The sequence below is a fragment of the Bactrocera oleae genome, chromosome 6, assembly GCF_042242935.1.
Source record: "Bactrocera oleae isolate idBacOlea1 chromosome 6, idBacOlea1, whole genome shotgun sequence".
In the NCBI taxonomy this organism is placed as follows: domain Eukaryota; kingdom Metazoa; phylum Arthropoda; class Insecta; order Diptera; family Tephritidae; genus Bactrocera; species Bactrocera oleae.
The window spans coordinates 60,350,786-60,375,870 of record NC_091540.1 but is presented as its reverse complement, the minus strand read 5'-3'; positions in this window follow the sequence as shown (position 1 = coordinate 60,375,870).

Sequence of the window (25,085 nt, the reverse complement as noted above, 5' to 3'; positions counted from 1 at the left end):
CACTTAATTTAAAGAAATTGTTTTTCAAAATTAAAAAATTTAAATATTGAATATTGAGTATAACAGTTCTGCTATGCGATCCATACAGGATATTTGAGCATAAGCAAAAATCTAAAGTCTCATAGGGAGAAGTCAATAAAGTGTGGCAGTCTAAAAACAGACAATTTTTGGAAAATTAACAACCAAACAAAAATTACTGTATCAAATGTTTAAAAATTTTACGAGTATAAATATGGTACATATTTTGAAAAATAAAAAATAAATATTTTGGAGTTCATCTCCGACGGCGCTAGAAAGACGTATTCCACTGCAGTGATACCGGCCTATCTACTAAAAAATATTATCGGTAAGGTTTTTTTTAAAGTTAAATTTTACGCAAATTTATATCGTTTTTAGTCTTTCAAAATTTAGATCAAAAATGTGGTGGGCTAATTTATGGAGCATTAAATACAAAACTTGCAGAAAAAAGGACAATGATCGGATCGTTTGCCTTCGAGTAAACACTGCAGCAAATCCGAAAAATGCTGTTTCGAGAAAATCGCTTTTAAAAATAAATCAGATAGAGCTGATTGAAGCAAGGGGCTACACTTTAGATGGCTGTAACTCAAAAACTATTTGCGATGGCAACTTCAAATTTTAGTACGTTATTTTCAAAGGTATATTCTATCGATATATGAAAATAATCGATATTTTTTTAATTTTTACTTAATTTGTGCTTATGAAGTAACAGCTGTTGGAATGCAAATTAACATTTTGGGTAATTTTTTTTACATACTCTATATAAAGTTGCCAAATTTCGCGAATATATCTTGTCAAAACAAAGGTTTCCCTTTTTGAGCAATCAGTTTGTATGGCAGCTATATGCTATAATGATCCGATATTGTCCATACCGACAAACGAGAAGCTTCTTGGAGAGAAATGGACATATGCAAAAAGATCGATATCTCAAAAACTGGGGGACAAGTTCGCGTATATATAGACGGACAGACCGAAAGGTGAACATGGCCAAATCGACTCGGCTTGTCACACTAATCAATTGAATGTAAAGTATATGTGCCACATACTTTATAGAGTCTCCGACGTTTCCTTCTGGTTGTTAACTACAAACTACATGGCAAGTTTAATATACGCTGTGTAGGGTATATGTAATAAGTTTTCGTACTGACAAATAATACCGTTATTTGTATTATCACATGGTGAACATTTTTCCAAATCACAACCGCAAAACAACCCTTTTGTAATTGAGGTAAAAACTAAAATCACGTTTTATTTGACAAATTTGCATATTGCAGTTAATTTATAAATATTTGAAAGCAATCGAGTGTGATAAGCCTGTGCTAGATTTTAGGTTCGCCGCAATTGAATGTATTTGCATTTGTATGCCCATAAAACTATGTGTGAGATTATGTGTGTGTGTATGCTTGTACATATTGTTGCAACTTTTCCATAATTTTTTTATACCTCAGACGTGTTAAGTTTACTAATCCAATCAATGGTATTACCTAGTATAGACCTAATATTTTTTTCTACAAAGCCTTCCAATAAACTCTTGCTTGTATACCATATACTTATGTTTGTATATAAATGAAAGCGTCGCCTTGCAAACATCAAGGTGTCACAAATGCGTCTGGAAATTGAGCATAATATTTTACGATAACTACCAACGATTACACTTAACAGTAAACTCGCCAGCAAAAACAAAACACAAACACACACACACCTAACTAATATTTAGTCACTCCTGCTCCAACTGCTCATTTCTACGTCTATTGACACACACTTCATACACTATATTCGTCTATATTCGCTTGTACGAGCATTTTATGTCGCATTTCGCCGCAAATTGTGTTGTTTGTGTGAAGCGAAATGACGCTATAAAACTCCTCGACCGATTTCGTGACGCAGCATTCAATGCATGCGTGTGTGTGTGTGGCTTTCCGGCTCCAGCTGCTAATAAATAAAATGAATTGATTTAAGCGTCTTTTTCATAGCCGAAATTTGTATGCCCAACAACAACAGCAACAGCGCAATAAAAACGTTTACAAAACATAAAAAAGAAGAGCAACTAAAATTTTCGTTATGAAACTGGCGGAAAATGCCAAAAATTAACTTCGCAAAGTGCTTCACAAATGTAATTTCGCCGCTTAGTGTCACACATGATGAATGGCGCTGTAGGGGAGAGTATGGCCAAAGTCGTGATAAAATTCAATCACCCATAAAATATGTTCACTTTAAGTATAAATAATGTATCGCAAAGCTGCGTAGTAATTTAATCCAACGTTGATTTGTTGTTGCTTTAGAGTCAGAGCGACATTGAAGGCATGCTTGATATAGAGAAGCAACGATTTGATTTGACTTGACTTACATGCATCTACATATAAGTATAATTATACAGTTTCTGAGCGCTGAAAAGTTGCAATCAATAGTTGGAGAATTCATTGAGAGTTTGAAAATCTCATGCTGGCAGAGGAGTTAGAATGGGAGTTCTATTGGCTAATCACACACTTACTATGACTTTGCTTATTTTGTATTAGCTACATAATCGTATAAGCAAACGGAATTGAAAATCTATCTGCTTTGAACCAAAAAACGTTTTTTGTTTTAGACGTGTTGAACGAGCTCACAGCATATGTGAATGTCAGATTATATTAAAAATGGCTTTCACACACTTTTGGGCCGCCCTTTAACTTCTCAAGTGTGAACTTCTTTGTAACCCTATATATAGTCGTATAGCGGCTCATTTTCTATTTATAAATACTGAACCATCCACAAAAAAAGTCCACTTCTTTGCATTAAAATGAAAGTTTTATTTATTATATTTAGAGTGAGACAATTTCATTCAAATATGCACTGTGTCATTCGATACACCATTTTCAAGTTAATTCTATAATACAGCACTCATAGAAATCCCCGCCTTATTGGCAGAAAACTGAGATAAACGACTTTAATAAACTTCGAATTTTTTACCAGCAAAATCGTTCGTTACATAGGTTCCCTATTTTTTACAATATAAGAAAAAACACAGAAAATACAAATTCAATGGTGTATTTATTATCATTTGAAGCGCATTCTTTGGCATTTATTTCTTGAAAATGATCTCTTTTTAATGCTAGCCGTGGCTACGTCTCAGATGGTCCATCCGTTGAATAAAATTTTCGATGACTCGTTTGAGCATTTCGACTGGTATCTGGCGAATGCCACGCGGGATATTTTGCTTCCAGGCCTGAATCGAAGCGGGATTGTCCGCATAGACTTTAGACTTTACATATCCCCACAGGAAAAAGTTTGACGATGTTATAGGTATCACACTGTCTTGGTGGCCAAACGACCGGCCCAAAGCGCGAAATTGTCCGAAGTGTGCAATCCATTGATCGAAGCGATGTGTGGGAATTGGCGCCGTCTTGTTGAAAACAAATCTCGCCGAGATCATGGGCTGAAATTCAAGGCATCAAATAGTGGCTAATTATGGCGCGATAACGGCAGCCATTGACGGTTTCGTTCTCACTGGCATCATTTTTGAAGAAATATGGACCAATGATTCCACTGGCCCGAAAACCACACCAAACCGTTGATTTTTCTGCTTTAAATAACAGCTCTTGAATCTCTTCGGGTTGCTCTTCGTCACAAATGTGGAAGTTTAGCTTGTTTACATACCCCTTGAGCCAGAAATGGGCCTTATTGCTGAACAAATTTGGTTCGAAAACGTTGGATCTGCTTGGAACTTTTCAACAGCACATAGACCGAAGCGATGTCGCATGGGAGGGTCAAGCGGCTTCAGATCTTGCACAAGTTATATTTTTTACGCTTTCAGCTTTGTTAAGATCTCGATGTAAAACGCGCCAAGTCGTTTCGTATGCCAGTCGGAGTTGCAGCGAACGGCGCCGAATCGACTTTCCGCGATCTTTGTTTACACTCTTAGCTACGGCCGCTATATTTTCTTCACTGCGTGCTGGACGTGGTCTATTCGGTCGAATACTATCCAGCACATTCTTTACAAAACATTAATTTTCAAAGAAAGGCTATTGAAAAAAGTACCTCTACTTGGATCACTCGTTAGTTAGGAACAGGTAGTCAACACTTGATGTCAGATCCAGACTATAAGGCGTATGCTTAAGAACCTCCCAACCAAGTTCCTTGAGCTTCCAGCGAGTCACTGCTGATGTATGTATGTGGCTGGATGCTGTTCAAGTGGATTTTCTACGATTGGTTAAAGCTGGCCGCTTGTGGACAATTACTTGCTTCAGACAGTCCAATTATTGATTGTGGTGGACGGAATTAAGAGTTTTTCGGTAGTAGAACAGCTCATAGTAGTTGATTGCCTTCCAATCTCACCTAACACCTAAGCTCACTTTCCATTACCAGTAACCATTTGCTTCAGAATTATTAGGTACTTTTTTGCATTAACTTGGCTGACACCCAAACATCGAGCTAATCTTTATGTATCCAGCCTTATTTAAAATATATTATATTATATTATGATGCCAAATGGTTTTTGGTGCAATGTTTAGCAACTGGGCAATCGGTGCTTGCACGACGATTGGAGTCGAGCATTTCCATTTTATCGATGTTGTAAACAGTTGGTGTTTCAGAGCTTGGTACATCTTTGAATCTGGAAGATAACTTTTTATTAAGGATTAAACCAACCGTTTTAAGAAAGATCAAACCACATTATGTTTATTATTATGGATCCAGAGTGAAAGGCCGCAGAATCTCAACTTTTTATTCCACGGTTTTCGAACTTTTGTTTCATGGAATGATTTATTATAAAAACCGTGCCTACTATTATTTACTCCTCAGATAAAAAGCAAAGAGATGAAATTCTCTAAAAATTCCAAATATATATTACTATTTGAGACACCGGATCTGTCAAATTAATTAAAGAACAGAAGCCAACAGTGTTAAACGTTTTCAGTTATGGTAATGTGCGATAAAGTTACCGTTGTACAGCAAAGTTACACAAAGCATAAGAGACCATTTATGTAACTCGGTAGTATCTGGATTCTTATACCTATAATAATTTGAGAATTATTAAACTACAAAGTATCGCGGCAAAATCTGAGCGTGCCTATTAAGATCTGTGAAGAAAATAAGTCATTTAGTCTTCTAGTCAGGGCTCTCAGTGAACAACCTACCACAGTTATCATTGCTTCAGAAGCATAGTCCCACCTTACACAAATAATTGTTTCTCCACTAACTCCACTACTATCATTTAATTGCACCGTTAGGGGCTCACCCACACCCCGTTAGCCGGTTAGCATGCACAAGTGCATTTATTGAGTGATAATGGAATATTTGCTTGCAATTTAACAGCATTTGGTCAGTGTAGCTGCTCTATTGACATTTTAGCTCAGTCAAAACAAACAACCAGTCATTCAGTCACTTCATTACTCGGCTATCAGAAACCAGCTAACCAGCTGACCAGTTGATGATATGCAACAACAGCGACAGGTATGAGTGGAGTAGTAAGTAATTATGTACAAAGTAGAGAAGAGGGAGTCGTATGACTTTCGGACGACTACAGCTCGCACAACTACAAATTACTTTGCTGGACTCGGCAATGATGTGGGCATTGCTTCTAAGTTAATCTGCGGTGACGATGTTTACTGCTTTCTAAGCCAACACCAACACCAACACCAATACCACTTATACATCACCACTTGACTTGGCTAATTGCAGTACAGAGGTGTTAATGCAGTCTACCCACACCCAGTTTGTGGCTACTTTGCTGGAGCGTGTGGTTGAGTAGATCGTCGTCGGGAGTTGTCAACATATCATACTCGCAACACATTGCATTTGCATCTAAATAAGAGATTGTAGCCGCTAATATAAGTTTGTATATTAGGGTGGTAGTTAAATCTAAGAAAATTTAAGCGTTGAATATCTGCAACTGCAATCATTAGTTCGATGCTGCTGTAGTTGAAGATGTCACATACAGTTTTTGGTGCGGATTTGAGCTGATTCAGATGTCGGGATCAGCGTCCAAGTTGAGACTACCCTGTGAAGATTGAAAATTTCAATACTTTTTTCTACATTTAATACTCAAGCTCGATGATTTTACCGGGGAGGGCAAAAATCTCAATCAACTCTCTGATTTGAGATAGTTAAGGTATCGAAGTGCAGACTAACTTACGGGGCCTCCAAACTTAAATTACATTTTCTTCATCTATCAAACAGTTTATTATTACTATTATTGCTCTAGCTTGAAATTAACTAAATTTTGAGCGTAATTGAAGATGTTTAATACAACTAACCCTTGGTCCAAGTCCAGAATACATTATGAGAACTAAGAAATTTTAATGATTTTTGTCTGCATCTAATTCCCAAAACCGATTTTACCGTTATTAAAGGCATTTTTGGCCCCGATTGCATAAAGTTTAGTTGCATAACAGAGAGTGCAGTTTCCGACTATTTACGAAGTCTCGAAAGAAATACGTTTTCTTCGTGTCATGCCAAGAACTGAACTTGAACACACCATAATATATTATTGTTGTAGCAATTAGGTGCAAGTTGACGAAAATTTTACCCTTATCTAACATACCTTAACCCTCCTTAATCAGCACAAAATTTATTTTGCATACATTTTACAGCCATACACTCGATAAAGAATGAAAAACTGCAAACAAACCCTTCATTTCATTTTTTAAGTACCACCCTAATGCCCTTACATAAACATCTTCCCAAGTAAGCGGATATTCAAATTTATGCAACTTCAAAGTAGAATGCTTCGTTTAACACATATATCGCTGCGCCAGTTGCAACATTTCATGCACGAACTAATATCAACTCCACGAAATGGGGGCCGAAAGCGTATGCCACTTCAAATTCCTTGCACACAATGACTTATTTGCAAACGATATCTGAGCTGCCGCAAGGCGTCACAGAAGTAATTGTAGCCAATTCTCTGCAGCACAATGCAACAATGACGGGCGCAAAAGTGAGTAGTCGCTCCTCACTCGGGTCCAAGTCGAGTCGATATGCAATTGTTAAGCAATATTCGTCGTGTTTGTGAAATCTTTTAACCTGACGCCTGACTTCGAACTTGTCACTTTCGCAACTCAGCGTCGGTCAGTCCTTTTATGCCTAAGGCAATCAGTTATTCGAAATTCTAAAGTTTTATACGCGTTTTGGTTTGAGTACAATTGTTGCAAAAGGCGAGAATATCATGCGCTCTTCTTGTACTCATTCTCTCTATAATAAACGCATGCAAATACTTTGAACCTGCCAGCGCTTTGGAAGCCAAGCAACTCTTTCAATGGTAGGAGTAAGAGTTTGTTTGTTTTCGAGCTTGATATTAATGGTAGTCGCACCTAAATATGTAAACTAGAATAGAGATAGTAACCCTCAACAATCACCCCAAACTCTTTTGCTTTCTTCTTTGAACTGTACAAGGGTCTGAGCTGTCAAGAACCAAGATGATATTAAACATATCCACTGATGTCTTAGAAAAGTTTGAGAGAATTATTTTGCGCAATATATAATATATAGTAGCTACTATATAGTATAGTATTTCAAGACGATAAACTGTATTCTCGTTCTGCAGATAAAAAGAACCAAGAACTGAAATGCATCTAAGAACTGTCATACTAAAACCATTATCAAGATTGATATGTTGCTCGAACATTGTTGAGACCATGAAAAAAATGCCATAAACTTAAAAATCCATCTGATGTATTCTAAAAGGTAAAATGAGAATTTACCGGTCAGCGCTAAAAAAAATTTTCTGGATATAATATTAGGTGTCATTCGAAGTATTTCAGTCTAAATATTTCGTATACACGCACACTGAGTGAACGTACTGTACTGATTTAACTTTGCCATCTTCAGATCAGAATGGATATAAGAAGTATGTTCTTCGCAGCCATACTTTTTCCGCAAAGTCATTGCGATTCGCTTAGCACTTTTTCTTATTTCAGAAATGAGTCCTTTGAGAAAATTGTAGGCAGAGTTGAGCTTTCCTTAAATGTTCTGGACCTAACCTTGCAATAGAGGGCTTACGCCCTTCTTGTTAAGCACATCTGTAAATGGGATATCTCTAATCGATTCTGTAACCTTTTAAGTTGTAGATGTAGGTATGGAAATGGGTGCCTGAAACTATAAACTTGACTTTTTTTCTAACCCTAGTAAGATAATTCTGCATGACCTCTTAAATAAAAGATTGGATTGGCCAATCGTCTATATTTTAAATGAATTGATTTGCAAAGTTTATGGTGGTCATTTGTCGAGGTTTAGGAGTAATCAAAAAGCGCTCCAAATGTAGCTGTACAATGTTTAAGACCGCGTCGACTAAGAACATATTGAAATCGATAAAAAAAAAAACGCAGACCTTAAGTTTCGAAACTTCATACATAACGAAATTGGCATCTCCAATGCCGTAAGTGAGCTGGACTAGTATATACGAGAGTACCAATCAAAGGTTCAGTATCACCGTTTATAAGAAAATTGTAAATCACATATGTAGGGTTTCATAGGGTTTGACAGACTTCGAGCCGTTGGGAGTTCATACTCCCTTAATTTCCTCTCAAATTAAGAGCTCTGCATAAGCAGATGGCATAGGGTTCCAACAGAATAACATTTCTTCCAGCTTTCTACTGCCTAAGTATTTTGTAGTGATTCGCAAAGAAATCTGGAGTTTTCCGTCAGGTGGAGTAGCGCACCAAATTCCAAAGCAAGTATTAGTTTTATTATTATTTGAGTCATCATTATGTCTCATACTTAGCAACCGGAAAAGATTGTTACTAAACGCCACAATTTCAACCATTCTGTAGCTAATCAAAGTAGGCGCCATTTGCCAGCTCCATCTTCAGTGAATCGTCCGCAAAATAACCCTTATCACAGCAAAAATTAAATGCTCTGCTAATTACCAATCTAGTCTCATTCTATCACCCTAAAATGCACTATAAGCGCTATAATCAAGTCCTCCTCCTCTTTCTCCAACAAATCCATTACCATTCATGCGCTTACACTCGAAGTACTATTTGTAAACGAATGCGCATAAATAGACCGTTATCCGAGTTTATCCTCCCCCGAAAGCGATACAGCCAAAAACAAGTTCGCATTCGCCTGAGCTCTGAGCTCGAAACTGTTAATGAACGTAAAATTCACTTAATTGCAACTTTAGCCATGAATTACGAGCGAGTACACATACGAAAAGCGGACGTGTGTTCCACAAGTTCAACGAGTGAGCGTCGCTTGGCTAAAACGAGTAAATATTAAACAAGTGAGTTTTCGTTTGGAGGGTTGTTGGGTTGTTGGGTGGTCGCATTGCCATTTGGCTTGCTAATGGCACATGGAATGCCACCCAACAAGTGAGCTGAGCAGCAAATAAATGTCCTTTTATCGTTCTTAATTAAGGCAATGATGGGATGCTTTAATACGTTTTGCAAATGTTAATTGACGGCGCACAAGAAGCACCGGGACCAGTTGGATTGGAGATGAGGTTCAAGTGGATTGTATGTTTTCTCTGCTTTTTTGTTTGGAAGTTGGCGGGTCGTTAGTTTGAGTGGCGTCATGCTATGTAAATAAGCGTATTGTTGTCGAAAGTGGTGTTTGTATCCCTATGTATTTGTATTTATATACATACAAGTAAATGCCTCTGCTCAGATATTCGTACGTGCTGGCTTTCACTAGCCATGAAATTGTTTTGTATCAGGGTGTTAATCATCAGGTGACAAGAGTTGTAGTGAATAGGGTAGTCTGCAGTGGGGTTTTTTTAGCAATATCTGAAAGCAGCATATCATTTTTGGAAGTAACGTTAATTAGAAGTAATAAGTAGTAACATATACAGCACTCTTTGAAAACCCAAGTTAAATAATTTGGAAGATGCGTTAAGTTATTTCGGTATTTTTTGAGTCCTGATCTTACCAATTCCTGTTAGAAGAGCTCAAGAGCTCATTTGTGGCAATGGAAAAAATAGCTCTTTTAGATGTTTTTTTTTTCATAACTTCTTCGAGCATTTCCGGTCCGGTACTCAACCAAATTTGACAGTCATAAAATTAAAAATAAAATTTCGAGGAAAAGATGTTCGATTTGTATATTTGTGTCGAGTAATAAGACTTCACCTCAAACTCAAACTGATATTTCAGATGAGCAGACAATTAGTTTTGAGAAGATCAAGAACAGGTATTATGTTTGTGAACAGTAAGGTACAAAACCATTCCACAACGACGGTATGGGACGGCCGAGCTCTGCTTCCATTTCTAGGCCAAAGCAAAAAAGACTGAGTAGACCTCAGAAACTGATATATGTTGTTATCGATGAAGAGAACAGAAATAAGTAAATAAAAAAGTGTAAAGCAAATGAGAGCATCAAACTTCGTACGATAGATTATTTGAGGTAAATATCTATTGAGCTTATAACTATTTTCTTTCGGTTTGTCAAGAGATGGCGTGATTTCGTCTTTCCCAGTATATTTCATTCATTTGAATCGTAAGCAACCAATAACGGTTTACTCGTACATGATTTATAAGTGGTGATTTTGGCTTAAAAGACGAAGTACATCTTGGACGGTCAAACAAGTTTGCAGTTGAGTAACTTTTACACCACCCAACTTATAGCCTAGACCTTGTCCCTTCTACAGACTACCATATGTTCCGGTCGATATAGAACGCCCTCACCACTGCAATACGGTTTACATCGGAACACGGTATCAAAAACTGGCTCTTTTGAAATGGAATTCATTAATCTCCATAAAGATGCGAAAATATTATTGCTTCAGAAGGGCAATACTTTGAATAATACTATAGTACATTAACGTTGAAATTAAAAAAAAAAAAAAAAAAACGGATGAATATAGTTATACATACATACATATGTATATTCAGTATTTAACAATCTTATTGTTAACTGAAAATCGAGAAACCCATTTTTATTCAATTGTATATCCGGTTATTTTATGGTTACGAAAGTAAAACTATATTCGTCACTTCGTACTTAAAAATATCAGTTATATTGAAGTTTTGAAAATCGAAAATTTTATACTTAAATCTATTATTTGTAATGTTTTAATAATTTGATTCAACGGACTTAAAAATCATCTTTACTACTTAAAGAGCTTCGTCTTCGTTGCTTATAACTCCAAAATGGCACAGCTCTTTCAAATGCTTTAGTAAATAGCTTTCAAAACTTTATTATGGTTTAGGAAAACTCACAAATTCACAATTTGCAATATATATTAGGGTGGAGTTAAAAAATTTTTTTTTTGCTTAGGCTGGGTTAAATATTGTAGATTATAAAAAAAAATGTTTAACATCTACAGGCGGCCGGTCACTTTTAAAGTAAATTATCAGCTAAAATTTTTTGGACAAAAAAAATTTTTTTTGGTTTAAACTCTTCACATATGCTTTGCAAAACTTACCGAATTTAACAGTTTTTGACTCAATATTTATTTTAACGCTTAAGGAAAGCATGTTGTTGCTTAAGGCTTTTTTAAAACTCCAATAATGACCACAAAAAAATTTTTTAAGTTGATAACTTTAATTTCGTCAGAACGAGGCTGCTTCTAAACACTTATTAAAAAATGTTTACGAAATAAAAATTTTATCTCGAAATTTACTTTTAAAGTGAATGGGCCTGTAGATGTAAAAATTGTATTTACTTTTTCCCAAAAATTTTTTTTTCCAAAAATTTAATTTTTTTTTTCCAAAAATTTTATTTATTTTTTTTAATCTACAAATTTTGCCCTCAGGCTAAGCAAAAAACATAAAAAAAAATTTTCGCTCCACCCTAAAATATATATGAATTTATATTCTCAATTACCGCTTGAAAAAACTCCGCCACTGATGCTTATAAATCCAAGAAGTTCAAATTTTCTACTCTCGTCAACCTCAAGCCAGCTAAAGGGAAGAGTAATGCGATGAAAAATTAGCTACATTTAGAATATTCACTTTTCTTTGCTTTTTGTTGGATTCCAGCAGCAAATGCCACAAGCTTGTAAACAAGCAAATAGCACGCGCGTGTATGTATTTGCACATAAACTCAAGGATTCCTTACAACTAATGGACTTACACGCATAAAGACAAGAACATGTGGAATGTTAGTAGAATATATGTTTGCGTGTAGATATTATTCAGAATTCTTTATGCTCCTGAGTGCATATGTATACATGTAAGTATATGTGTATGTGTGTGCGCATACAAATGTGTCCTTTTGATTTCCGCATGTGGGAATCGCTGCGATTGCGTATATGCTTCACACATTTAAGATTATGATTTGTTTGCTTTTCTACTTAAGACGCCAAGATGATAGCAGCGGAGACAACAGAGCGCCGAGCTCCTTGTCTTCACTGTGTTTACTGGCGCGCTCCTTGCCATTTTTTTATCCGGCTTGAGAAATTTGACTTTCACTTTGGTTTTTGACAAGCGACATTTTTCTACTGATTTGATGGCAAGACTTCGAAACACACATACACCAACAAGCAAACATACATACTACATATGCACATGGCTTGGTATATGTGACATTTGTTGTTTCATAACCATTTTTTATTGTTGTTGCTTTTATGATTTTCTCATATTTGGCAACACGAATATTTGCTAGTTGATTTTGATATCACAACAATAACAATCACATAATATTCCGCATATGCATATATATATATCTATAAACATACATATGTATACATGTATATTTGTGCTCACACTTCGTACATAAATAAATATTTTGAGTGTCGTTGGCACTTATCTTGATGATGGTTGTAAAATTGAAATCGTCACTAACGCCGTTGCTCCTGTAAATAATGATGACAGTCATCGCAGTGTTGTTGACGTTTCTTCATAAATATTACGTAAATGCACACATATTTATGCGTATGTATGTATGTGTGTGTATGCACATTCATGCGTTATAATGTTGATATTTTGGTTTAGGCAAAGGTCGGTCGTTGTTCTTGCGTGACATCATGTGCTGCTAATATGCTAAGATATTCTTATTTGCCACTAAATATACACATGCATAAGTATTTCTATATGTACATATGTATGTGTGTGAGTGTGTGTTGAGCAGAAAGGATTACAATAACTTTGACTTCATGTCACGGTTGGCTCGTTTTAGTGGATTTTTGTTAAATGACAGCTATTTAGAATTTCAAATGTTTACTTAAGATGACAATACTTACAATACTTAGGTGTACAGTATTGTGCAAAAGTGTAGCATATTAATTGGAATTAGTAATAATATTATTATACCTCATCATGCTTAAACCTATGGTGTATGAGAAATATACAAAATGCCATACATAGAACTCAAGTTCTGACGAATCGAACAAACAACTCGCACAAATAAGGGCCAAGCAATTACACCACTTTAATGAAATGTAGACCTGATCTCTTGTATTGTATTCCATTAGATAACTTTGTTGAATGGCAGTGAGCAAAATTTGTCTGTTTAAAATTATTTGAAATCCAAAAGCCAAAAAAATGTGTTTTTATTATTATAGATTAATAAGAAATGGCGACTTATCAAAAAGAAGTGAGTTTTTTTGAAAAATGTGCGCTTCAGTGCGATGTAAAAAATCGAAGAATGAAGGTCGTATGAAAATGTCAAGCAGACGTTGATAACAGTGTTTCGAAAAAAAGGTGTTTAAAAAATTTAAAAAATTCTTAAAAATGCGGTCATACATATATCCGAAACGCATTATCGGCTTAGCTTAAAATATATTCAAATACTTAGCTTAAAATATATTCGAACAATATATTCAAATATTTGTACGTTCCATATTTTATTCTTGACTGAATATCGCTAACTTCCATTTGGTTTTGATAAAAAATACGCTAATTCATTTTGAAGTTCGTTTTGGAGCAACTTTGAAAAGACATTCTCTCTGAATTTGAACATCTTGTTGGGTTGGTTGTTTCAAATGTGGCTTTTTGGCCCTACTTTGACCAACATTGGGCCAACTGTGCTCTCGAGTGATAACCAAATAAATCTTAGCCAGTAACTCAGTGGATTTGGTAGAACATCTGAATAATCGAAATCAATTTACCAATTTTGTGCAGGTAGGATCTTAAGGGTAGGTGTCCTGTGATGACCCCTACAATATTACGAATTTCCTTTTTGCCTAGTAGTCAAAGCCTTTTGCTCTGTCCACCATTAACACAACCACAAAGTCACTTTATAAGTGTCTTACTAGTGTTCCGAGACCTGAGTTGTTCCTGCAGGGTCCTTTGCTTCAAACAGCCCTTGAAGGAGCTTGGCTGCTCCCAAGCGACCCCACTCGTCTGCCTTTTCGTTTTCTTTTGTTCCTATATGGTTGAATACCCCAATTTTTTTAATCAAATTTCCTACTGAGAGTCTAGTATAGGCCGTTTGGTTGCCCACAAAAGGGTTTATGGACTTGCTAGTTAGAGCAGAAGCCCACTTGGCTCCTTCTGTTAGGCACGAAAGCCTGCATTGTAGTCATTTAGTTTGAAGCAACCTACTGCGTATGGATTACTACAGAAGAAACCCGTTCCTATTTCACTCTACGCTCCGTCGATAAATATGTAAACTTTGCCGTCGATCACAAAACCATTGGTATATTTCTCTCTACTGAGGGAATGAAAACATTGTGTTTAATCCTTTATGGATCTGCTTTACTCTGTCGCATTGCCAATTAAGCACGAGTCCATTTACAGGATTGATGGAATTAATGACAGGATCATCAAAAGTAAAAAAAAAATACGTGTCTGAACTAAGACCATTAACTAGGTGTTGCATGCAGAAAAAACAAATCAAGTGAAAATTATATTTTTGGCAGACGTTTTTAAAAAAACATGCAAATTTTGGTGGACATTTCTCGACGATTTTTGTTTTTAAAATAGTTGTAATTGAACAACAAAAATCCTTCGCGGCAAGACCTTATAAATTATATCTCAAAAGTCTATGTAAGATTTCATTAAAATCGGTTGAGTATTTCGTGAGAAATCTCTCCTCCAAAACTATTACTGCTATCAACTTGAGAATTTAGTAAAATATTCTAGAGATGTTATCAAATTATACCTTATACGCCTATACCTGACTATTTGACTGAAGAACACTATGAAGCTTGCTTGCAAGGCTTCCACTCATATATTGTACCCAGCTTACCTACAACTCAATCGAATGAACGGTTCTTTAAACATGCTATTGAATGTCTTCCCGACAGTCCCCTAAGTACGCAACCTTAGTCATGTTTGTTAGAAATAGTAATTTTGCAGTTTTCATAAAACAAAATTGTTTAAATACTTTCTTCCATGTCGAAAAATCTCGACTAACATACATTTTTGCACAGCACTGTACAATATATCTAATTACGAGTATATTTTGGCACAACCAAAATGGATTGTATCGCATGTAATTTGGACATTGGCAGAATTCACTATACGCATATCGAAATTATTCACTCTTCCATGCCGCTCATTTGCCAGTGAATTTGTTTATCCTAATTTGGCGTAATCCTTTCGCCGGATAAAATATTCAACATTTACAAGCATTTTTTATTTTATAGTCTCAGCCGTTTGTTATTTGTTGTCCTTGCGATTTTTATTGCTGCTCACTTGCTTGACAGTTCGTTTATGTTCTACACGCAAGGACAAACACAACACAAATTTTACTATGCACACACACACACACATACAAACATAGAAGCGAAGTCGCTTATTAACAAAAACCGTTTGTGTGTGTATTTGTTTTTGTTGTATCGTAAGCTGATAGCGTTAAATGTGTAATGAAGTGAAAAATTGCCAAATAACCAAAAATTAAATGAAGATCCTTTTTCTGTTTGCTAACTGTATATATTGTTGTGTTTGTATTGTGTTTGTACTGTTATAAATTCAGCACAGCATAGTAAAGTAATTTGCTTGGGACGCACAACGTACAACGCTACGACAGGCTCCATCTAGCTGACCATGAGCCAGCAATCTCTAGAAGGTTATGCTAAAAAAAAGTAGCAGCAAGTGGAAGTGGTAGGTTAGCAGGGTGGTTGAGTCGTTGTTTGAACGCTGAAATCATTTTGTTTTTTGTTTTTGCATTTGCTTTCTTTTTGTGCTTTCATTGACAGAATATTATGCAAACAAAATGGCAATGAAAATTTGCACTTGAGTAGCTTTTGCGGTTACTTTAACAAGGCGATGTGGCCCCATGCCACATGCCCCCCATAGTGTGGGCGCTCACATTTAGGGGTATATATACGTTTATACATTTGTGTACGTAAATGTAATTATGTATTGCAATTTATACAACAATTACAAGGCGCTTTAAAGGATTAATAATATGAATGTATTAGTCGGATTTAATTTAATTGTATGGGAGGAGAAGAGAAAGCTTTTAATTGCACTTTCGAAAGCAAGTTATTTGGAGCGAAAGCTGTACCAGGGTTATCAAAAGATGCAAATATTAGTTAGCTATTATAAAATTAGCGGCGAAAAAATTTTTTTAAGGGAAACACTTAACTTAACTTAGGGGCTCACCTAATGTGACAGCCTAAAAGAGGCGATTTTTGGAAATTAAAAAAACAAAACTACTTCATCAGTTTTTTAATTCTAAGAGTAAAAAGAAATATCTTAAGAATATACAGTAAAACTTTTGTAGAAAAAAATTATTATTGATTACACGTGATTGCTGACGGAGATAAAAAAGGTCATGCACTACTGCTGTACTACCAAACTGCTTCATGAATGAAGTAAAAAAATAATAATCTCACCTAAAAGATATTGTCTTCTGGTCGAAAAAAAAATCAAATATTGATAAAATGACAGCGTTTTAAAAAAGTTTAATTTTACCCAAGAGTTATAATACCCTTCAAGCATAATATCTTAATAGACTCAAACTTAAAAAATAGGCTTAATTAATATGAACATATCCCCTGCAAATGAAGGTTTTGTTTAACTTTAACTTGTCTAAAATAGAACTCGTAAATTTGATTAGATAGATAGTCGGAAGAAATGAACAACATACCTGGGTTACCTTCTAACATTAGCTGACCATTCATACCGGTTTGGCCGGGACAGTCCTGATTCGGTGTTAAGCGTCCCGGGCTTAGAAATAAAATAAAAATGAATGAAGTGAATAAAATTGTGTTGCTCTCTCACCTATTATGTGTCGCGATTTTCAGTGAATTATAATATGGAAAAAATCGATGACTATGATCGGATTTTTCCGGGGCAAATATGGTCACCTAATTCTAACAGTATATTAGATTTCTCCAAACAAGATATTACTTCAAAAGAGAGTTTGGGGCATGAGACGCGTCAATGCTCGGCTTGCTCTAAAAGAGCTGAATTTTTTGCAAAAAGACCATGGTGTGCAACGATTTTAAGATCAAATACTCTTTCAATACCATCGATCAATCACCGTATTTGGGCACATGCATATGCGTATCGCTCCTGAAGGAGCATATTTAGAAGGCGACAAAAAAATATTGATGTAGACTAAACATGTTCGTTTTATTTACAATTTCCGAAAACTTTCTGGTCACAAGTTATCAGTCTATATATCGTAGTTATTACAAAATTAGTGAAATGGTTCATCAGAATGCGTTTTAGTGCCAAAAACAGATGATTTTTGACGAAAAACTTATAAAAACGGTTGATAGCTTCTTCCGCCAAATATCAAATATTATAATTTCTGCTCTCGAAGCTGCCTTTATTCCGTAAATACCGTTTAATAGCTCAATAAAATTAGCCAATAATATTTTGTTAATATTAATACGAAGCTACCCGTATATCAAAATCGAGTGCTATCTTTAAGCGGTTAGGGGTAGTCAGCATTTTCAAAAAATCAATTTGCTTGTTTTTTTTTGCAATTTCGTGAAGTGTAATATCTTTAAAATATTCTCTGAAAATTTCAACTTAATCCGATAATTACTTTTTGAGTTATTCGACAAATAACAAAGAGCGCTCGGGCACTTCAAAACGCTCGGGAACAGGTAGATAGCGGGAGGTACAAGAAACTTTAAATGCGTTTTTTTCAAAACTATGTTTTTCGAACTGGTGACAACTGTAACTCGAAAACCGCTCAGTAGATTTTACTGAAATGTATACAGCTTTTAGAATACATAATAAACTCGGACCTGATCGAAGGATTTTGTTTTCAAAAATTTCGATTTTTTAAGACCAATTAACTGTTGATTTTTTCCCAAAAATCTAGAAACAAATGTCCTGAGCCCAAAATTTTGTTAATTTAAAAAAAAAAAGAAAAAGCTGCGATCAGGCCCTGGATTATCTATTTATAAAACTAATTTTTTTTATTGAATTGATTTTAGATGACTCTCCACAGACTTATAATTGTCACCGCAAGGCGCTTTTTTTAGAACTGAGTCAGCACAGCTATAACTTTGGAAATTAAAAATTTATTTTTTGAAATTTTCGTGACAAAACATTGTACAATAATGGCATATTACTACTTTTGTAAAATAACATGATTTAATAGCAAAAAAAAAATTACTGAAAATTCTAATTTTCTCGTGCCTCTGACTACCCCTAACCCCTTAATTTGCACCAGTTCAAATAGTACCTTAATTAAATATAAAAAAATATATTAATGAATATACTAAAATTAACTGTTAAGCATATTGAGTTAAATGTGGATATTTTGCATATGAAGTGAGATAGCTACGGTAAGTGAGTTAATTGCTAAGCAGACACTTTGAAATATAACACGGTCTTTGCTTCTTATAAAATCCGAGCGTGTGTAATTTTCGGAGCCGCACTTTGATCTTCTTTGTTAATATACTTAAATACATTTGGTAGATTTCTCATATAATTATCTAAATATTTTGCTGCATTTCACCTTTTTCCTACACCAAAATCCAACTTTATCCAGACAATCATTTCATTTCAATTAAATCGTACATCGTTTGTAGTCTTAATTCAAATAATTAAGACTCTATATAACTACTATTTATATTCGAGTGCATTTTTATTACTTTTCTGTGCAAACAATGAGGCTGAAAACAAATCCAAAACGCGTACTTTTATCAAAATGGATAGAAATTTTTTAAAACTAAAACCGAAGCAGAAACTAATCACGATTGTCAACAAAGGCAGACGAAGGCCAAATAAGAGTTTGGTAAGAAAAAGTAATATTCTCGATAAGAATACCGCTAACGGTGAAACACCTTCAACTTGAAGCTTAGTCATTCACTCACTTCCAAATGCACTGTGATATATGTGTAAGTGTATGTGAGTGTGTGTGTGTGTTTGGAAATGTGATTATGCAGCGCGCAATTGCAGCACTGTGGCCCACCCAAAAACAACGACAACGCGCCAGACATGCATTATTGACATTAATAACGTGATTGGCGTCAATTTTCATGTTCGATTCGTTGACAAACGCAACGCAACGCTGATGAAGAAATCAAGTGATTGACACTAAAACAACAATGCATGCCACTATACATACACATATACCTACATATGCATGAGTGTGTGTGCATTGCTGGCGAGTGAACCCAGTAGCTGCATTCCAATTATAAACAGATGTTAATTGATAAAATGTCTCGCGCGCTGCTTGTTATCAGCTGGAAATTGGTAGAGTACCCGAGTAATGAGCCATGTCATCGGCGACGACCCATTCAGTTTAATTAAATTCCAACAAAATAAACCTTAACCAACAAACAGCAACGTTGATAACTAATGCTACAATGGAACACTGAAAACTACAAAAACAAAAAAAATCAAAAACCTTAACTTCGACTGCACTGAAACTATTGTATAATACCCTTCACAGGTGCATTTGTTATGGTTTAAATGGGTATAAAAAGATCTCTTACTTGATTTTGTTCAGTCAGTTTGTATGACAGCTATATGCTATAGTAGTCCAATTCGAACAAAATATTTGGAGATTGTAGCCTTGTTTTGGTTCATAACCCATGCTAAATTTCGTGAAGCTATATCTCGTCAAATAAAAAAGTTTTTCATACAAGCACCAGAGTTTGATCGGTCAATTTGTATGCGAGCTATATGCTATAGTCGTTCGATTTGAACTATTTGTTCGAAAATTGTAGCCTTGCCATGAAGAACAACTCATGCCAAATTTCGTGAAGATATCTCGTCAAATAAAAAAGTTTTTCATACAGCGACTGGTTTTTGATCGATTTATGACAGCTATATCTTATAGTCGCCTGATATCGATTACGACAAATGACCAGCATCTTGGTAAAAAAGGATATGTACAAAATTGCAGATCGATATCTCAGAAACTAAGGGACTAGTCGACTAGTCGAGACTAGCGTAAATTCAGATAGACAGACCGACATACAGAAATGGCGAAATAGATCATCATGCTGATCATAGGTTTATAAGTATGTATTTTTTTTATAAGATCTGCGACAAGTCCTTCTAGATGTTACAAACTTCGTAGCAAACTTAATATACCCTATACAGATTATAACAACAAAAACAGCAACTTTGTAAACAACAATGTTGGGCGGGTTTTCTGGCTCCACTGAGCGCTTGGTGTGGGCGGGAGCAGACGCAACTGCTTATAAATTAATATTTCTGTTTATGTATGTTTGCATGTATGTATGTGTCTATCTATGCATAAATATATATATATATATATGTGTGTGTTTATTTGCACCAACTAATTTCCCTATCGCTTTCAATCTCGCTGCCAATTTTGATAAATCGAAAATTAAATGCTGTTTCAATGATTTTATTTGCGAATTTGCATTGCGACACGAACGTGAAATTTAATTGAAACAATCTAAACAACAAACATCAACACCAATATGCAAATACGGAAGTCAAACTCATAAGCATGCCTCTTTGGCTTGGCGCTGTGCTGCTCGAGGCGGGTCCAATCCGCTAGCGACGTACAGCCCCAAAATTGTTATGCCACCGCTGATTGACGTGACTTTTTCTCCGTCCAACCGTCCATCCAACCGCTCGTCTGTCTGTATGGATGTGTGGCTGTGTGGCTGTGTGGCTGTATGGCTGTGTGTCGTGTGTGAGCCAACATTGGCGGCAGGCCCCAATGGATGACAGCAATCAGCAGCATTTAGCAATGGCTCTGCGAATGCAAAAACAACACAAATCGAACAGCAAAACAAAAATACAAATTGTTTCCTTCACTTTCCGTTATTTGCGTTCATAATTTTAAAATCAATAGAAATGTAGCCGTTGGCAGGCGCCATTGATAGCAGTCATTTGCACCCACAGCAACTGGAATGATACAAAGAGACATACATATATACATAGATACATGTAATATGTACTTATATTTACATACTTACGTATACAATTTCATCTCCTTCTTTTCGTACTTCTTTTTAGTCGCTTTCTCCCTTTCTATTGTATTTAAATGAAACCTCTTTCGTGTTGTGTTTGTAATAGGAGAAGTATTAATCTACAATTGACGCTTGAAGCTCTAACAGGGTGCTTTGCCGAGCTTCTTTTCCGGGCTATTCTTTAAGTTTCTCTAAAAAATTATTAATTTAAGCTCCAACTACAAGCAGCTCATGTACTTTATACAGTTACTTCTTAATATATTATTTCATAAAGATGTACGAAAGCAGCAAAAAGAGAAGTTGTCATACAAGTCGTTGTATTATTCTTTCTACTCCATATTTGAATTTCGTGGTAGTTTTATGAAACCAATCTTCAGAACCAAACCAACACAGCAGTTTGTAAGTCACTCAAGTATAGCAATCATATCAGCAAGTAGCGACCTGCCGAAGACCGAAGTTTAAAAAATTGTCTTGTTGTCATAATATTCACAAAATTTTATTAATCGTGGTTGTGGGCAGTTCTTACCATTTACAATGAAAAAAATTCTTTGATTTGTTGTAATTCTCATCGGCTCGGCCTCAATCGGAAAAAGTGAAAATAAGTCAACCAACCCGCGTTTTAAACTAACATCACTCAATTTGCTAAGATTCACATAAAGTAAGGTAAGATTAAAAGAACGATCCAAGACGGATGCCACTTGAACAGCTGAGAACGCCGGTTCATTGTGATAGCTATATAAATACTCCTAACTAGTATTGATCGAAAAGACCATCGAAAGTCAATAATATGCATAGTTGTGTAGGTGGCTAATATCACTTTAGGCTATTTCTCCAGGTTCGAAGAAGAAAGAACTTGGATGCTTCCATCTCACCTTTCTTCATACAACTTTGACATTCTGATAATTAAGTAGCTTCAGTATTTCCCTGCTTAGACTACTTTATGTACACAGCTTCCCTTAGTCTTACAAAACTACACTCAGTACCATTTTTAGTATTGTTTATAGTACACCATAGATACCAATGAGAACTGCACTTTGGACACGTTCGAACTGCTTCGCGAGCGTAGCTTCTGCGAGTACTCTCCACCAAACGAAGATTCCATAAAACATTATTGGTTAGCCTACGGTTTGGTAGAGTCGAAAAAACACCTTTGGTGAGAAGCTCCATCCACTCCCAATGACTTCTTTACAACAGTAACCGAAGCATTCCTTACTCTCTCCTCAATTTTTTTCCTTCATGACCGCTCTCTATCAAGAATAAACCGCAGATATTTCACCTTGTCAACAGTATGACGGCGCGAACCTGCGATGGAGGGGAGAGTGACGTCTGGGTTTTTATACCTCCTGTTAAATAAAACCATTTCAGTTTGATTTGGATTGACGGCTGTGTGCCGCTTCTGTTCACCCAATTGGTTGTAGCCGGTAGTTAGACATTTATCTTTCACCATAAAAGCGACGTCGGAAGCGTAGTCGCTTTCCTCGATATCTTTCATTAGGTCATTTGCCACCAAGCTGCAAAACACGCATTGACTGAGCAGCACTGCGATTCCTACGCAAAAGTCGAAAATTGGTTGTCTGATTGGTTTGCTTCAAAAGACGAACATTTCAATTGGTATGATAGCCACAAATTGCCAGGAAAGTGGTCAAAATGTTTAGCCAAAAAATGGTCAATACTTTGAATAATTTTTTATTTTACTTTTCCATGCCAAATTTGTATTTAATTTTTACACAAAATAACGCTCTTTTCATACCGGTACAACTGGTATATTTGGTACTGCCACTGTCAACCTGGTTCCGCTTAACTGCTCTGAATCATGTACCACATAGTAATTTTTCAAAAGTAGGCTTGCATAGTCAAATTGAGTTTACAGATCTGCATAAACACACAAACATTGTTATATATAGACCAAGTATATATGTGTCTATACTTGTATGTATGAGTTTTTTCCTTCTTCTGCTCGAAAAGGGGTTACAAATCAGTGCCATGATTGATTGTGATTATTCAAATGCGTCTATAAGTGTGACACCCACTACACATATGTACATACATAAGCAAATACTCAAACAGATATATGTACCACATAAGTATGTGAACATGTGCAAATATATGTATGTATTTAAAAACCCTTTGGATCGGTTGTTTGTGGAGACAATCTTCAATCTAAGCTGAAATGGGCGAAGAAAAATGGCTTTATCGACAACTTCGCAAGCGATGAAGTTTCAATGTGAATTGATTGATTTCAAATTCACATATTATGTAAGTGAATTGTAAAAAGAATACAAATTGCTACTTATGTTTGATTACAAAGATAGAAAAAAAACACCCAAACCGAAGTTAAATGCACAGTTTTCCTTTTTTTTAGATGTAAAAGTTGTGTTTCAAAGACTGAGGTATTTAAGGGATTAGAAGTTGCCAAGGAATGATAAGAAATGTATCTGAATAAAATCAGACTTCATTTAAAATCTTTTATGCCTTCAATCAAATAACGTCTTAGGCTAGATACATAGTGGAGCGAAGTGTAAAATGGAAAAATAGAAGCAGTTATTTGTTTAGATAGTATAGATTATCATGCTCTTTGGTTCGAAATATGGATATTCATTTCTGTGAAACAACATTTTTATAGTACTCTTCACTTTTCTCACTGTTTATTTCCTTAGTTTTGCGCGACACCATGTACGGGGCAGTGAATAATTTCTACTGATATTTTCAAATCGTCTTTCCTTTACCATTTGCTCTACTGTGTATATCTTTACAGTCAGGTATATGCATTCAAGATATCTTCAAGATATTTGGCATAGCTTATTGTCCAAGACAACGATATAATCTCCGAACAAATTTTTCATATTGGACCAATAACGCATATAGCTGACATACAAACTGAACGATCGGAATCAAGTGCTTGTATGGCAAACTTTTTCATTTGACAAAATATCTTCGCGAAATTTGGCATTAATTATTATCCAATATAATGATACCATCTCTGAAGGAATTGTTCTTATCTGAATACTATAGCATATAGCTGACATACAAATTGACCGATCAAAATCCAGTTGTTGTATAGAAAACTGTTTTCTACGAGATATCTTCACGAAATATGGCATGGGCTATTGTACAAAGCAAGGCTATAATCTTCGAACAAATAGTTTAGATCGGACCACTATAGCATATAGTTGTCATACAAACTGAATGATTAAAATAAAGACATTTTTATACCCTTTTATGCTATAAGTAATACACCTGTGAAGGGTATTATGGCTTCGATGCAGCCGAACTTAACGTTTTTTATACTCTCGCAACCTGTTGCTACAGAGTATAATAGTTTTGTTCACCTAACGGTTGTTTGTATCACTTAAAATTAATCGAGTTAGATATAGGGTTATATATATATAAATGATCAGGATGAAGAGACGAGTTGAAATCCGGGTGACTGTCTGTCCGTCCGTCCGTCCGTCTGTCCGTCCGTCCGTCTGCCATAACTAAGCTCCGCAATAAGATACAAGACTGTTATTTGGTACACAGGATCACATTAGGGAGGGGCATCTGCAGTTAACATTTTTTTTAAAAAGTGGGCGTGGTCCCGCCTCTAATAGGTTTAATGTGTATCTCCTAAACCGCTAATGCTATAATAACAAAATTCACTAAAAGCAAATGTTTTTAGCACTTCTATTGACGGTGTGAAAATAGTTGAAATCGGGTGGCAACTCCGCCCACTCCCCATATAACGGTACTGTTAAAAACTACTAAAAGCGCGATAAATCAAGCACTAAACACGCCAGAGACATTAAATTTTATCTCTGAGATGGTATAAGATGACTTTATAGGAACCGCGTTCAAAATTAGACAGTGGGCGTGGCACAGCCCACTTTTAGGTGAAAACCCATATCTTGAGATCTGCTTAACCGAT